Raw genomic sequence first — 14,246 nt, 5'->3', positions numbered from 1 at the left:
ATTATTTTGGAGGGGGGAATCACTATTCTTTTGTAGTTATTAAACTCTGTAGATGTGCTGCTTTGTGCAGTGGTATGATGTAGTATTTTGCCACAGTGATGGGATGTAGCTTTCTGCTATGGACCTATTAATTAGTATGGAAATGGGGAAGGCTATGACTTCTGTGGCCATGTTTAGATAGTCTGATGGTAGTTGGTCTACAGCTACAGAAGTAGTTTTTAATTTAAGGAGCAACTTCATTATGAGTGAGGTGGGTACTCAACTAAACTTGTAGAGCTGTGGGTGGTTTTAGTTGGACAGGGATACAGAGGGGGTGCTGATGTATTTGTGTCTAAGAGAAATAATATTTATTGTATAAAGTAGGAATTAAACTGTGTGGGGATAGAATACGTCATATTGCCTGTTTTTAGGAAGGGAGTGGTCGTCTTCCAGGGTGGAGTAGTTTATTTATTGATGGCCAGAATTGTTTTGGGTTGTTTTGGTGTTTGTCTTGCAGGTTGGTATAGTATGTTTGCTTGTCCTGTATGACATGGAGTTTTGCAAAGTTTCTAAGATAACTAAATTGCTGGAAGGCATCTTGAGTTCTATTTTTATACAAATTTTTCCAGACTTTATCCCTTTTTAGCATGAGTTTTTTTTTTTTGTTTGTTTCTTTTGTTAGCAATGGTATGGGGTTGGACTTTACTCTTTTATTACATACTGGTGCTAGATTATTTAAGGTCTGTAAGAATATGTTATCAAAGTGTTCTACAACGGTAACTAGTGGTATTGTTCTAAGTACATTACAGTTATATTGCTTTAGTGTTTCATTGAAAATATCTCTGCTGAAATTGGTGGCATTTCACATTTGCTTTTAGATACAAGTGTGCACTGAGTAATGTCCTTCTGCACAATGTCCGACTGTATTTACATCCATACTGTACTAAGCAGACATAAATGCTGTCATCCGTTGTGCAGATGGAAGTGAAGCTCAATACAAAGTATAGGGTGTTCGCTTATCATCCGGGCCACTTAACATTCTATGGGATGAATCCTCACCCGGACATTAAGTTGCACATACCTGTAATATGTTTATCTAGTTTATAGTGAGTTCTAATGGCATATGTTGGCATGTGGTCACTTATGCTATCTGAGAGGCAGCCTACATTTGCACTTTGTCTGGTTTGTTTGTAAAGATCCAGTCTAATGTTGAGTGTCTCCCTGAAGTTTTATTGATTCTAGTGGGTGTGGTTATTAGTTGTTTGAAGCTGTACAAGTTTATGGATTCAGTGGGGTAGTGGAATGTATGAGTTACCAGTCTATTTTTAAGTTTCTAAGTATTAGAGTTTCATGGTTATTTTGTTGGAATATCCAATGCAGGATATTTTCAGCAGTATCAATGTTATTCCAAGGTGCTATATAAATTGCTGTTAAACATAAAGTTTTCCAATTGTTGATTTTTAGGCCTGTTTTTAGTAGTTCCGCATTGTTAAATTTAGGTATTTCCTGTCGGAGTAAGGTGCTAGTTAGGTAATTTTCATAGATAATTTGCTACTCCACCTGCTCAACTGTTTTGTCTGTCATACCTGAGTATGTTACATTATTGGGGGGGGGATCTGATTTTCCTTTATTTCTTTTTTAAGCAGGTTGTGGTAGCTATTACTACATCAGGAATATATCTGGGAAGGTAGGCATGGATGTCTTGGATTTTATTGCTTCTAAGCTGAATTTGGGTTCTGTTTTTTGTTGGGAGGTACTAGGTGGCTAGTTTGTTTTGGGGTTGGATGTGATGTTTTTATGAATAGTGGGACCTGGGTTGGGGTGAATATCTCCACTAATTTTTTTTAATTGATATTTTTCAGAGGAAGAGTGTGGCCAGTTACAGTTTGGTCTTGGTTTGGTATTTGTGTAAATTTGTATACTTAATTAGTTTTAAGATATTTATAGATAATTAAACCAGATGTGCTTTGTTTGTAGAGATAGATTGTTATGGTAGATGTTGATATCTGTTATGAGTATTGGTTGAAGTCCTATGCATTTGAAGGAGGTGAACTTGATAATTGGTGTTGAGGGCTAGCAGAGTTAGGAGGAATAGTAGAATAATCTGAGTTAGGGGCATCTTATGTAACTTTGGTTTTATCTTTGCTGTAAATTAGGCATAGAAAAAGTTAGGAGGATACTAGGTTGATTGTAGAGATGTAATTTGAATGTCATAGGGGCAAAGAGGGAACCAATTGTATGGGTTTGTGGGATATGTGGGTGGTGCTATGGAAGTATAAGTGTAGAGTAAGAGGGAGTGTGTGGGAATTGGGATAGGGTAGGGGAGCGGTGTGAGCCCGAGCGTTAGCGAGGGTGAACAAAGTGGGTAGAAAATGCAAGTTGGCAAAGAGACATAGAAAAACAATCAGTGACTGGACTTAGACATTTGCAGATCTGTTAATACAGATAAATAAAAGGAACAATGCAGCTCAATAGGTCTCTGTGCCAGTAGATGCAACTCTTGATTTTGTTGCTCTAGGACCCAGTTTTAGTAGGAATTTTTGTACAATATCATGCTGTCCTGACTAATGGTGATATGCAATAGGCGGCACAGTGGTGCAGCGGTTAACGTTGTCACCTCACAGCAAGAGGTTCACCGGTTCGATTCTCAGCTGGGGTGCCTTCTGTGTGGAGTTTGCATGTTCTCCCTGTGTTTGCGTGGGTTTCCTCCGGGTACTCCGGTTTCCTCCCACATTCCAAAGACATGCATCTGGAGCATTTCTCCCCGGGCCTCCGCTGAAAACAGGCTCTGTGGAACCTAGTCGGACTTTCCCGGTCAACAAATGATAAATAAAAATAAAATAAAAATAAATAGTAAAAATTTTACTTGACTGTCTGACCAATTGTGTTATGGTAAGGGTTTTTTATGGACTTTCAGTTGCAAAGTCCAAAGGCTACCTCTCTCCCCAAAGATCAGCAAAGCAGTGAGAAAAGACTGCAGCTCAGGAAAAAGTAAATATTGGCTCAGAACTGAAAGTGGTTACACAAGCATTTGGGGCAAAGGAAAAATAGACTTAAGGAATGGAGACAGTGGAGTCTGGGGCAAAGGAGGAATAAACTTAAGGAAGGGAGACAGCGGATTGCTAAAAAATGAATGGAGCACAGCTGAAGGAGAAAGTATCAATGAGATGGCTGTGGTCCAAGAAAATGGGGCTATTATAGTGGACAAAGTTCTTTGTTTTAGACTGGCCAGATATTTATAATTTATCGGTGTTCAAACTGCAGACTTCACTGTTACATATGTATCTATTGGTTTGCAGGGACACATCTATAGAAAAATAAAAATACACGTTTCTATCTTAAAGAGACACTTGAGTGCGCTCAGTTAAGGGTCACTGTGTGGAAATACTGGCTCAGAGCTGAAAGAGGTTTAATAACATTGGGTGGCACGATGCCAGGGCACTTCTATGGGCTAGGCTTGTAAAGGCTCCAGGGCCATTAGCCCAGTACACACCTATGAACCTATGAAGAGTCTCAGGTAAGGAGAAATAAGGCTGACTTCCTTGAAGGTATGCAATTCCGCTGAAGAAAGACATGAGAATATAAATAATGGGAGTAGCAAGTCTAGAAGAAGTAAAGAAAATGTAAGAGAAATAAATAGTTTTCCAGTAAGTTCTAAGAAAGGAGCATGCTCAGTGCAGTACAAGCATGAGTCAGCAAAAGCCAAATCCAGCTTTATTGTTAACCGTCGCAGTTGTGGTCCCAATCATGAGTCTAAAGGAGAGAAATGCTTAGCATTTGGGCAGCAATGCCACAAGTGTAAAAAATGGATTCTTTTTCAAAAGTTTTGCAAATCAAGTAAATTCCACACAGTTATAAAAAAAGTTACTCAAAAAAGCAAACTGACCAAGTAGAATTGCAGCAGTCTACTTTCTACGTAGATGGTGTGTCAGTGGTTGGTGAAAAAGATGATGCAGTGAATTTGTTGAAACAAAATGAAGTGTTTTGTACTGCCAGATCAATGGTAAATCCACCGAGCTTAAAGTAGACACTGGGTCAAAGTGTAATGTTATATCAGCAGATACTTTTGCTAAAGTGAGAGCTAATGAACAACTCAGTGTGACTAGTTGTACAAAACTTGTTGCTTATGGAGGTGCAGAAATTCAAACCGAAGGATCAGTAGTACTTTCATGTTACTTGGCTAGGAACTGTTACAGTCTATTATTGTATGTAGTTTGAAGACCTGTGCAGTCATTATTAGGTCTCAAAGACAGTTTGAGAATGAATCTGCTTTCTTTTACCAAAGAAGTCCCTCATATAAGCACATCTCCTAGTTCCAATTTTACTAAAGCCATTTTCTCAGAGTAGGCTGATGTTTTCAATGACAAGTTGGGCAAAATTCCAGTTGTGTATTCTATGAAGTTAGACCCAGAGGTCAGCCCAGTGGTCAGACCAGCGAGAAAAGGTCTGATAGCTATGCAGGATAAAGTTAAAGCTCAGCTGGATAAAACAGTGCAGCAAGGTGTAATTTGCCCAATCACAGAACCAACTGAATAAATGTTGTCCATGGTAGCAGCCCATAAAAAAGGCTCAGATGAAATCAGAATATGTTTTGACCCAAGAGATTTGAACAAAGCATTAAAGAGACCACATCATCCAATGAGTACACTCGAAGAAGTCACAGCCCTAATACCGAATGTCACTGTTTTTTCTGTCTTAGATGCAAAAAGTTCATTTTGGCAAGTAATGCTTGATGACAAATCCTCATTACTAACTACTTTCAGTACCCCATTTGGCAGATACAGATTCCTAAGGATGCCATTTGGAATAAATTTCTGCAAGTGAAGTCTATCAGTGTGCAATATAGCAATTTTTCTCGGGTTATCCTTGTGCCATAATAGTAGATAATTTATTGGTTGGAGTCAATGGTGAAGCAGAGTATGACAAAAACCTTAAGAGAGCTTTTGATAAAGCGTGTGAAGTGAACTTAAAACTCAGTCCTCTGAAGTGCAAATTCAGACTACCAGAAGTTACATATGTAGGTCATTTGTTTACCAGCACTGGCTTGCAACCAGACCCATCCAAGCAAGCAGACATTCTTGAGATATCAGCACCAGATAATGTTCAAGCTCTACAACGTTTTCCTGGTATGGTCAACTATTTAGGCAAGTTTATACCAGATTTCAGTGAGATGACAGCACCTTTGAGAGAAATGACGTGCAAAAATGTTTCATGGTCTTGGTTGGAACAGCACCAGAAAGCATTTGAAGTTCTTAAGCAGAAAATTGCCACCCCACATACATTAAGATACTATGATGTCAACAAACCAGTAATCCTTTCCTGTGATGCTTCAAAATTTGGTCTTGGCACAGTTATTCTAAAAAAAGGCAGACCAGTAGCCTACGCTTCAAGAATTCTTACCCAAACTGAAGTGCACTATGCTCAAATCAAGAAAAAACTTTTGGTGATAGCATTTGCATGTTCATAATTTCATGATTATATCTATGGTCGAGCTATTCAAATTGAAACTGATCACTAGCCTCTAGTTACTATTTTAAAGAAGCTTATGCATTCTGCTCCAGCAAGATTACAAAGAATGATGCTCAAATTTTAAAAGTACCACTTCAAAATGGTCTATACAAAAGGCAAACTTCTTTATTTAGCTGATATATTATCCAGATCACCGAGAAATACAACAGAACAGCTTCATGCAAAGAATTTTGACTTTGACATTATGGATGTGCACACTTTTTCTACCACGAGACTTGATGAGCTGAAAGATTATATAAAGACTGATCCAATTTTCCAAAATCTCAACCACTATATTAATGTTGGATGGCCGTCAAAGCAATCTAGTGTACTATCTGAAGTGCAACCTTACTTTCCTTACAGAGATGAGATGTTGATGGAAGATGGCATTATTTTCAAAGGTCCCAAAATTGTTGTTCCTGCTTCCTTACAACATGAGTATATCCAGATTTTGCATTGTGGTCACCCAGGTTCCGCATCTACCAAAAGAAGGGTGAGAGGACTAGTATTTTGGCCTTCTCTAGCAAATGAGATTGATAAAGTACTTTCTTCTTGTTCAATATGCAATAGTACTAGACTGCATTTGAAAAAAGAACCACTACAGCTAAGTCATGTTCCTGAACTTCTTTGGTCAACAGTAGCCACTGATATATTTGAGTGGAATAATCAACATTACTTGTTATTGGTAGACTCTTATTCAAACTGGTTTGAGATTGATTTACTATTTAACCTAACATCCACTTCTGTTATTACTAAGTTGAAATGTCATTTCTCAGTCCACAGTATTCCACACAAAGTTATTTCTGACAATGGTACTCAATCTATTAGTCAGTTCTTTCAGAAATTTACAAAAGAATGGGACTTTGTACATGTTAGTATACTTGGCTCACCTGCTCAGAGACGCCTATCTAGGCAAACCAGAACAACATTGCCTATCAGTTCCCGTTTGTTGAGACCTAAAGCTAAGAACAACAGGACAATTAGAGCTCAACTATTTAGAAAGCATTCTTTCCAGAAGTCCATCTATGATAAATCGAGCACATTTCTTCATCCATTGAAAGAAGGAGAGACAGTAAGGATACAAACAGTGAAAGGTTTCGACTGGATTGGTCAAGTAACAGGTATATGTGCTGAGCCGAGATCTTACTTCATAGAATCTGAGGGTGTGGAGTACAGAAGTCGCAGACATCTTCTTCCTGTATCAGAATCGATAGCGCAGCATTATTCCTGTAATACAGACTCTAGATCTCAGAGCAATCCAGACAATGTTCCTATTGCAAAATCTGTCTTAACTTCTACTTATATTCCTGATGATGTTCCTGATGTCCCAAAAGTTGAACATTCAGTAGAGACAGTCCCAGTTGCTAAACCTGATTCTAGTTTCTATGTCATACAATTTGGTTGTATTTCCAGACCTAGTGTGAAATACACAGCAACCTGAACATAATTGTCTATATGTATTAAGTTCTGTATAATTACATGACAAAGAATTATTTATATTGATTGCATGTCAATTAATGTCGTCAACATTGCATGTCTTATTTCTCAAAGAGGGATGATGTAGAATAGAGTATGGTTGCTGTATCTTTAAGAAGCATTTCAAGGACTTAATGTGCATATAAATAGTCAGCAGGTGCTGGCTTCTGTGCATTTTGAGAGTGCAGCCAGAGATTGAGCATTTGTGAGTGTAATAGCTAGTCTGTATATAAGTTTATCTAAGTTAAAGTTATTAAACCTCATTTCTGATGTGTTTGTACATAATAAAGCTGCTTGAACAGAACCGACGGAGTCTCATCTATTTTATCATGACTAGACAAGCGACAGATGACATTACCATTCTTTCATACATTGATGTTCTTCTAAAAAGATATTACTGTGTTTGAACTGCACAGTAACGTTTCACACCTACACATAATATATCCATCAGAAGCCTTCTTTACACATCACAAAAGACAAGCACCCAGAGACAGTTGTCAATCATTGCTGGATTCAGACCTCCTGCCTCTGTACTTACACAGTCTAGAAATGATATCAACAGACAGCATTACAGGGTAATTCATATGAGCACTTTGATGTGGTTAATTTTTGATATCATAATGTAAACATCATGTTTTCAAAACCATTTATTGCCTGGGGTGTAATAAAAATCTATAGAGTAGTCCTCTGGTAGTGAAAATATGTCTCTTAAGAGGAAGTTTTCATACAGAATGTTGTCACAGGCACAATTGTGAATAAAAGTACACACACTCACATTAGTTATCCAGTGTTGGATTGAAACTCCCAACTTATCTATATTCATAATCTATGCAACACAGAATTGGTTTCAAGTGTCACGAGAAGTCTGAATTGTAAGAGCACAGTGTGAAATTTTGACATACTGACATCATCAGTGAGTTGGAGAGAAGTGGTTTGTGGTAAAAGTTTGATAAGGGAATAGAGTCATTGTCTCCCATGTTAAAATCTTCCCTGACTGGAAGTTGATACAGCACATTTACTCAAGAAGCTATACGCATGTGAGATTGAAGTCACACGCACACACAAGTTCACCACTGTAAGATTTGAACCTGCTACTTACTCAGGTTCCACAATCTAGAGAACACAGTATTAGCCACAAGTGCCATATGACAAGTCTGACTCTTAGGGGGAGAGAGTGCCCTTTGGATAACATGACCTCATCACTGTATTGCAGAGAAGATGTTTGTGTTAAAACTGGAACAACAGGATGTTGGAATGCTCACCCTGATTAAGTTTATCCTATGACTGGAAGCTGATACAATATGTCTGTTCAGAAAGCTATATGTACTTGATAATGCAGCCACACACATAAGATCCTTCTGATGAGAATTGAATCTCTTCACGTATCTAGTTACACAGTTTAGAGAGAACACTATTACTCACAAGTGCCACAGACAATCTCTGATTCTGATGGGGAGAGAGTGCACTTTTGACAGGGTGATTTCATCAATGTGTTGCATTGAGGATGTTTAAATTAAAAGTAGTATAAAGTGCAGAGGGAGCTGTGCTCAAAAGTTGAATGCATTCACTACAGTGGGAGTGAGTGGACACAGCATATTTGACATTGAGTCATTACTTCTCTGACACCAGACCCCTCCCCACACAGAAGTTCCCCATGATGAGAATTTGACCTCCTACCTATCTAGTTACACAATCTAGAGAACACATCATTAGTAGCAAGTGCTACAGGAGAATCTGATTTTTATAATGTGAAAGATCACATTTGTAATTATTAAAACATCACTGTTTTGAACAGCTGGTACTGCACATCACAGGTTTTGGGATAAATACATCTGTGTGGCCAGGCCAACATAATAGCACTGCAGTTGTCCCATGTAATAACATCCTTTTCTGCTAAGATTTATATACTGGCCTTCATGTATATTGTGTTACTGTGAGGGACATGTACCTGATTCACAGTACGGGATGCCAAGGACAATCACAATTGTAAAGCCACTGGATTATTAATCAAGCATCCCTGCCACTTCATTAGGATGATTGCATGGAAATAGTAAACATTTACATTGTCAATGTCATTTGTTTTGTATCATGTTTGCACAATGTGCATTGACAATAAAAACAGGCATGTCTTAAATATGACAGTGAACTTAAGAATGACAGTGATGGATTATGTTGCCCAACATTGTAATATAGTTGCAAGTGTAATCATACATTAACACACTGCCTTTAGTAAGTCAACATCACTGTGAAAACTACATACCTTATTTTCCAAATTCAATATAGGCATACAGACATTGGGCGAACTAAACAAAGCATTATTTGCTGTCAATCTTTTTTTACTCTATGCCTGAAGGACAATGCTGGCAAGCTAATTTGCACTACTGATGACAAAGTATTGCATAGTTATATCTTGAGGTGCTGAACTTAGAAAGCAAATTAGCAGTATGTTATGGTGCTCTTTGCTAACTTTCAAGAAAAGAAACAGTCTACACACACAACCATGCCTGAATCTGATGGAATACAGACATATGTTATGGTCATGTTTCAGGTGACATGATTTATACATTTGTCATGATAGTTGCAGTTTTTCAATCCTTATATGTATGCTACAGCTGTATTGTGATACTCATGGGGGACCAAGCATGGTACTGCTAATGGAAACATTTTAGAATCAATGAGTTTTATTTGATGACACAGTTGGGGTGAGAAGAACTGTCCCATTGATGACAGGAATACACATATAGACATAATAAGTGATTATTCTATGGTTCGTTTCTGCACATATATATGTTGTGTTACTGGTGACTTTATCATATTTATTATGCATGTAAGAGCTGTTTAACAAATGGGAGCAGCAGATTATTACAGAGACAGGATAATGGTATATAAGGAAAGGTGTAGCCAACAGTTATACTCACAGAATAAAAATAAAACACAGTTTTTGAAGATGTAGAAAATGGGGTTGAATTATCTTAGAAATTCTCTGGATTAGTTTGCCTGTTTTAAAGCATCTGAGTACAAGACTAGTAGAAGGGCCAAACAAAACCTCCTTATCCAAACAAGAATTACAAATCTCAGATTTTACTTCTTCAGAAAACCCAAGGGGAAAATGTCTCACCACAGTAACAGTAGTTCCAACACTGCAGACAGGGTCAGCATAATTGTATACACTTTTAAGAACGTTTAGATACTGGAGAATGTAGCCATAATAGGATTCAGAAATTATATACATTCTGATGGCAATGTGTCAAAAATGTTCCTCAAACTGACTACACAAGTCAGCATGTAATTCAACATCTCAGACTGTTAATTCAGGATTTTGAAGGATAGAGTTAAATAAGAAAATTCTCCTACCAAACGTACCAAAGGCTTTGCCATCCTTGTCTTAAGGTGAAGGGCTATGCTTGACCAGAAATTTGTTTTCTGGGAGACAAAATAGCTGCTGGGTCAGACCTGAGATGAGAAAAGAAATATTTAGTAAACTGAGAAACGTTATAGTCTCTCTGCATTTTGGGATAATGAAGACTAGTCTATCTGCCTTTTTGAGTAATGAAGAATGACCTTGAGTGCAACACATCTCTAGCATTTGTGTCTAAATTATGATAAAAAGCCAAAGTAGTCACTTGTAATGATCTGCAGTTTGACTGCTTACTACCTCTTGACTTATGAAGATACCCACAAGAGAAAAAAAAACATCACTGATCTCAAGAATGTCAGGGGAAATGGGCTATGCCATAGAATGCCCTCATGGAACATTAGCAGCAAGAAATTCTCTAAAGTCTCAGACATCATGCAGTTTACATAATCCATCTAGAGAGCACGTCGCTGTGGGGTTTCCATTCTTATCAAGCTGGCAAAATGCACTCATCATAATTTTTCATTTCCAAAGTAGAGAGATAAAATGGATCTGGAAATGCATGCAGTTTTGATCCCTTAATTCTTCTGTCACAACTGTTACAAAATTATGCCTGAAACGTTGTTCAACATCTTCACAAGTGAATCCACCTTTTACAATGCATCTAATAATAGTTGTCACAGTATGTATCACATTTGCCACAATATTTTCATGTCCACAAAATTTCCTTCAATTTGGCAAGCTTAGACTACATAACTTGGGTGGTGCAGCAGTTTACAATGTCACCTCACAGCAAGAGGTTTCCCAGGTCGATTCCCTGCTGGGGTGCCTTCTGTGCAGAGTTTGCATGTTCTTCCTGCATTCGTGTGGGCTTCCTCCAGGTACTCCGGTTTCCTCTCACATTCTAAAGACATGTATCTGAAGTGTTTTTCCCCGGGTCACCACTGAAAATAGGCTCTGTCCTAGTCGTCTTTCCTGGTCAACAAATGTTAAATAAATATGCAGTGTAGAAATGTATGCCGTTGCTGCAGGTTGGTACTCACTATGAAGAAAGATATTTGTATCTCTTACATTTTCTTTACACATCACATTACTTTCCATTTTTACAGAATGCAATTGTGTTGATATGTATTATGATTTCCGAATGGTTAAGGTGTTTGCCTTACAAACACAAGGTGCAGGGTTTGAGTCTCACAAGGGATAATTGGCTAGGCTTAAAATGGCTCGCAAGGGCAGTTAGCTTAGTACTAACCTATGAACCTATTAACAAAATCATGTTTACAACACATCTTTTAGAAACTATTGCTCTGTTATTGCACTTATGAAAAATGTTTCTTACACTGCAGCCAGTGTAATTGGTGAAATTCTTCAATTTCTGTCATTCTCTTATGAGCCCAGTCTGTGCCCATAAATCATGATTAGTATATGTAAAGTTGTAACAGTTTGTAATAACACAACACAACTGCCAGCAGCTTTAAAGACATGATAGGCACTAAACTCAGGAATAGAAGGAGCCCTTCAGTTGCTTTAAAATCATGCCTCTGTAACATATATGCATATATGAATATGAAGGCAACCACACACACACACACACACACACACACACACACACACACACACACACACACACACACACATCTCAGTTACCTTAAATTTTCTGAATTTCCTTGAATGATGGTCTGAGCAAATATAGCTAAAGAAAGAAATGCAGGCATTATTCTTCACGTCTGCTTTTTCCTGCATCCTTTCAACACAACCTGATTGGCTAAAAGCTGACTGTAATAACTGTGAGAAAAAAGTAATTACATTAAGACATGAGGTTACAAATGCTCTGAGAAGCATTTTAGAGCTCATTCACAACTTTTTGATCCAATGATGGCCTGAATAAAACCACAAGCAAGGAAGGAAAATGCAGTTTTGTTTCCATTAAGGAAAAAGTAAGTGCGTCTGACAAAAAAGCAGTTCACAGAAAACTGAGAAGACAGATGCTTGTGAGGATACACAGATGACAGCTAGAAATATTGCCTGTCCCAATCAAAACTCAGCTTCTATGTATCTCTGCGGTGTTAGAATAGGATAAAGGCACAGATGATTAAACTCATACTTCAAATGGCTGTGTCAAGACATATACACAGTGTGCCTCTTTACCCCTACCCAGAAAAGGCAGCCACTTGTGTTGCAAAGCATTTGTTACTGCACTTGAGGTCAAAACCAGTATGCTTTATATTAAGAGGGCTTTATTCTGCACTCTGGTGAGAGCAGATGGCTGATTCAACCCATTTGAGTTGGGAATTGCTGGTGGAAGGCTTAGTGTGTGTTCATCTGATTGGTTTGAGGGCTTAACTGTGTAAAAGTCTTTCATCCTTCTGGTATTTCTGTATTTGGGAACACTTCACAGGGTTTGCAAACTTATTTCCATTGATTCCTAATACTGCAGGAGTTCAGCCTTTTGTTGTAAAGCATTGGTTACTGCACTTGAGCTCAAAAGCAGTTCGTTTTACAGTAAGGACGTTTTATTCTGCACTCTGGTGGGAGAAGAGGGCTGATTCAGCCCATCTGAGTTGGGAACTGCTGGTGGAAGGTATAGTGTGTGTTTATCTGATTGTCCTGAGTGCTTAACTGTGGAAAAGTTTTTCATTCTGCTGGTATAAAAGCCTCATTACCCATGACTTGTATATAAGCAAATCTCTCCTGTTTAAAATTCTGTGTAGGAAACACTCTCCATTGTCTCCCACTGTTCAAAGATGCTCAAAGAGCTGTCACACACACACACTTAAAAAATGCAAATCAGGTTGTTAACATTACACTCAAAACATGCACTACCAGAACAAACACGTAGAGCTACATATGCAGAGGTAGTCACATGTAATCTACCTAAACCTCTAAATCTTCCTAAAAGCATCTCTCAGTGTCCCTGCACACACTCAAAAAAGACAGCACATTGCATAACACGTAACTCGGAAAATCATAGTAGCCTGGCTTCCAAGCCCATAAGGCAAAACACCATGCAGCCAAACATTCTAGCTATTGTGAGTTCATTGTAAGACATAATAATGCCCCCCTCTGCAGGTTAAATAAGGAGAAGGGGACAGTGAACTGTCTGTCTGGACCCAGGATCCAGCAGATCTTGCATGCCCTTAGGTCTTTAAACCAGAAGTACCAGTATGAATTTAAACCAGAAGTACCAGTATGACAAGGTCATAGTCCATGTGGGGTAAATGACCTAAGACATACCTCACTGTGCTATGTGAACAGATACATAATGGAGCTCTCTGAGTATGTGTCCCAGGCAGGTAGTAATCTAGCCTTGAGTTGCATCCTACCAATAATAATGCCACGGTACCAGCAAAAAATGATTGACTTCAACAATTGGCTTAGTTTTTGGTATAACAACAAAACAATCCAATATCTATCAGGCTGGGGGGGGGGGGCATGATTGACAAACCATGATGCTTTACCAGAGGTGGTTTGCACTTGTCACCACTTGGCTTCTGGATACTGGCAACAATTTTTATCTATTCACATAGTGCCTTTTTTAGGCTGGGCCAAGTTGTTAAACCATCCATTATATATAAAAAAAAAATTCACTCACGACTACCTAAAGGTACTGCTGCTCAATGCTAGTATTTTAAATAAAAAAATGCACTCTCTGGAAGCACTCCTCACCCTGGAGAATGCAGACATATGTGCAATCATGGAAACATGGTTCAGAACCATGGAAGGCATCCCGGCTATCAAAGGCTACAATGTATTTCATACATTTCAATCCCCTCATCTCAGGGTAAAAGAAATGTAGGAGGTGTGTCAGTTTCCATGAAGGGGAAGTACACTGCTAGACTGGTCCAAGAATATGACTTGCTTGAGCTGCTCCATTCCCAGAGGTGTGCCTCCCATCATATCCTTGCTAGCTACAGACTCCCTAAAATGA

Source organism: Protopterus annectens, chromosome 17.part0 (assembly GCF_019279795.1).
Source record: "Protopterus annectens isolate FY-2018-M chromosome 17.part0, PAN1.0, whole genome shotgun sequence".
NCBI classification, from domain to species: Eukaryota; Metazoa; Chordata; order Ceratodontiformes; family Protopteridae; genus Protopterus; species Protopterus annectens.
Note: the sequence above shows the minus strand (reverse complement) of the source record.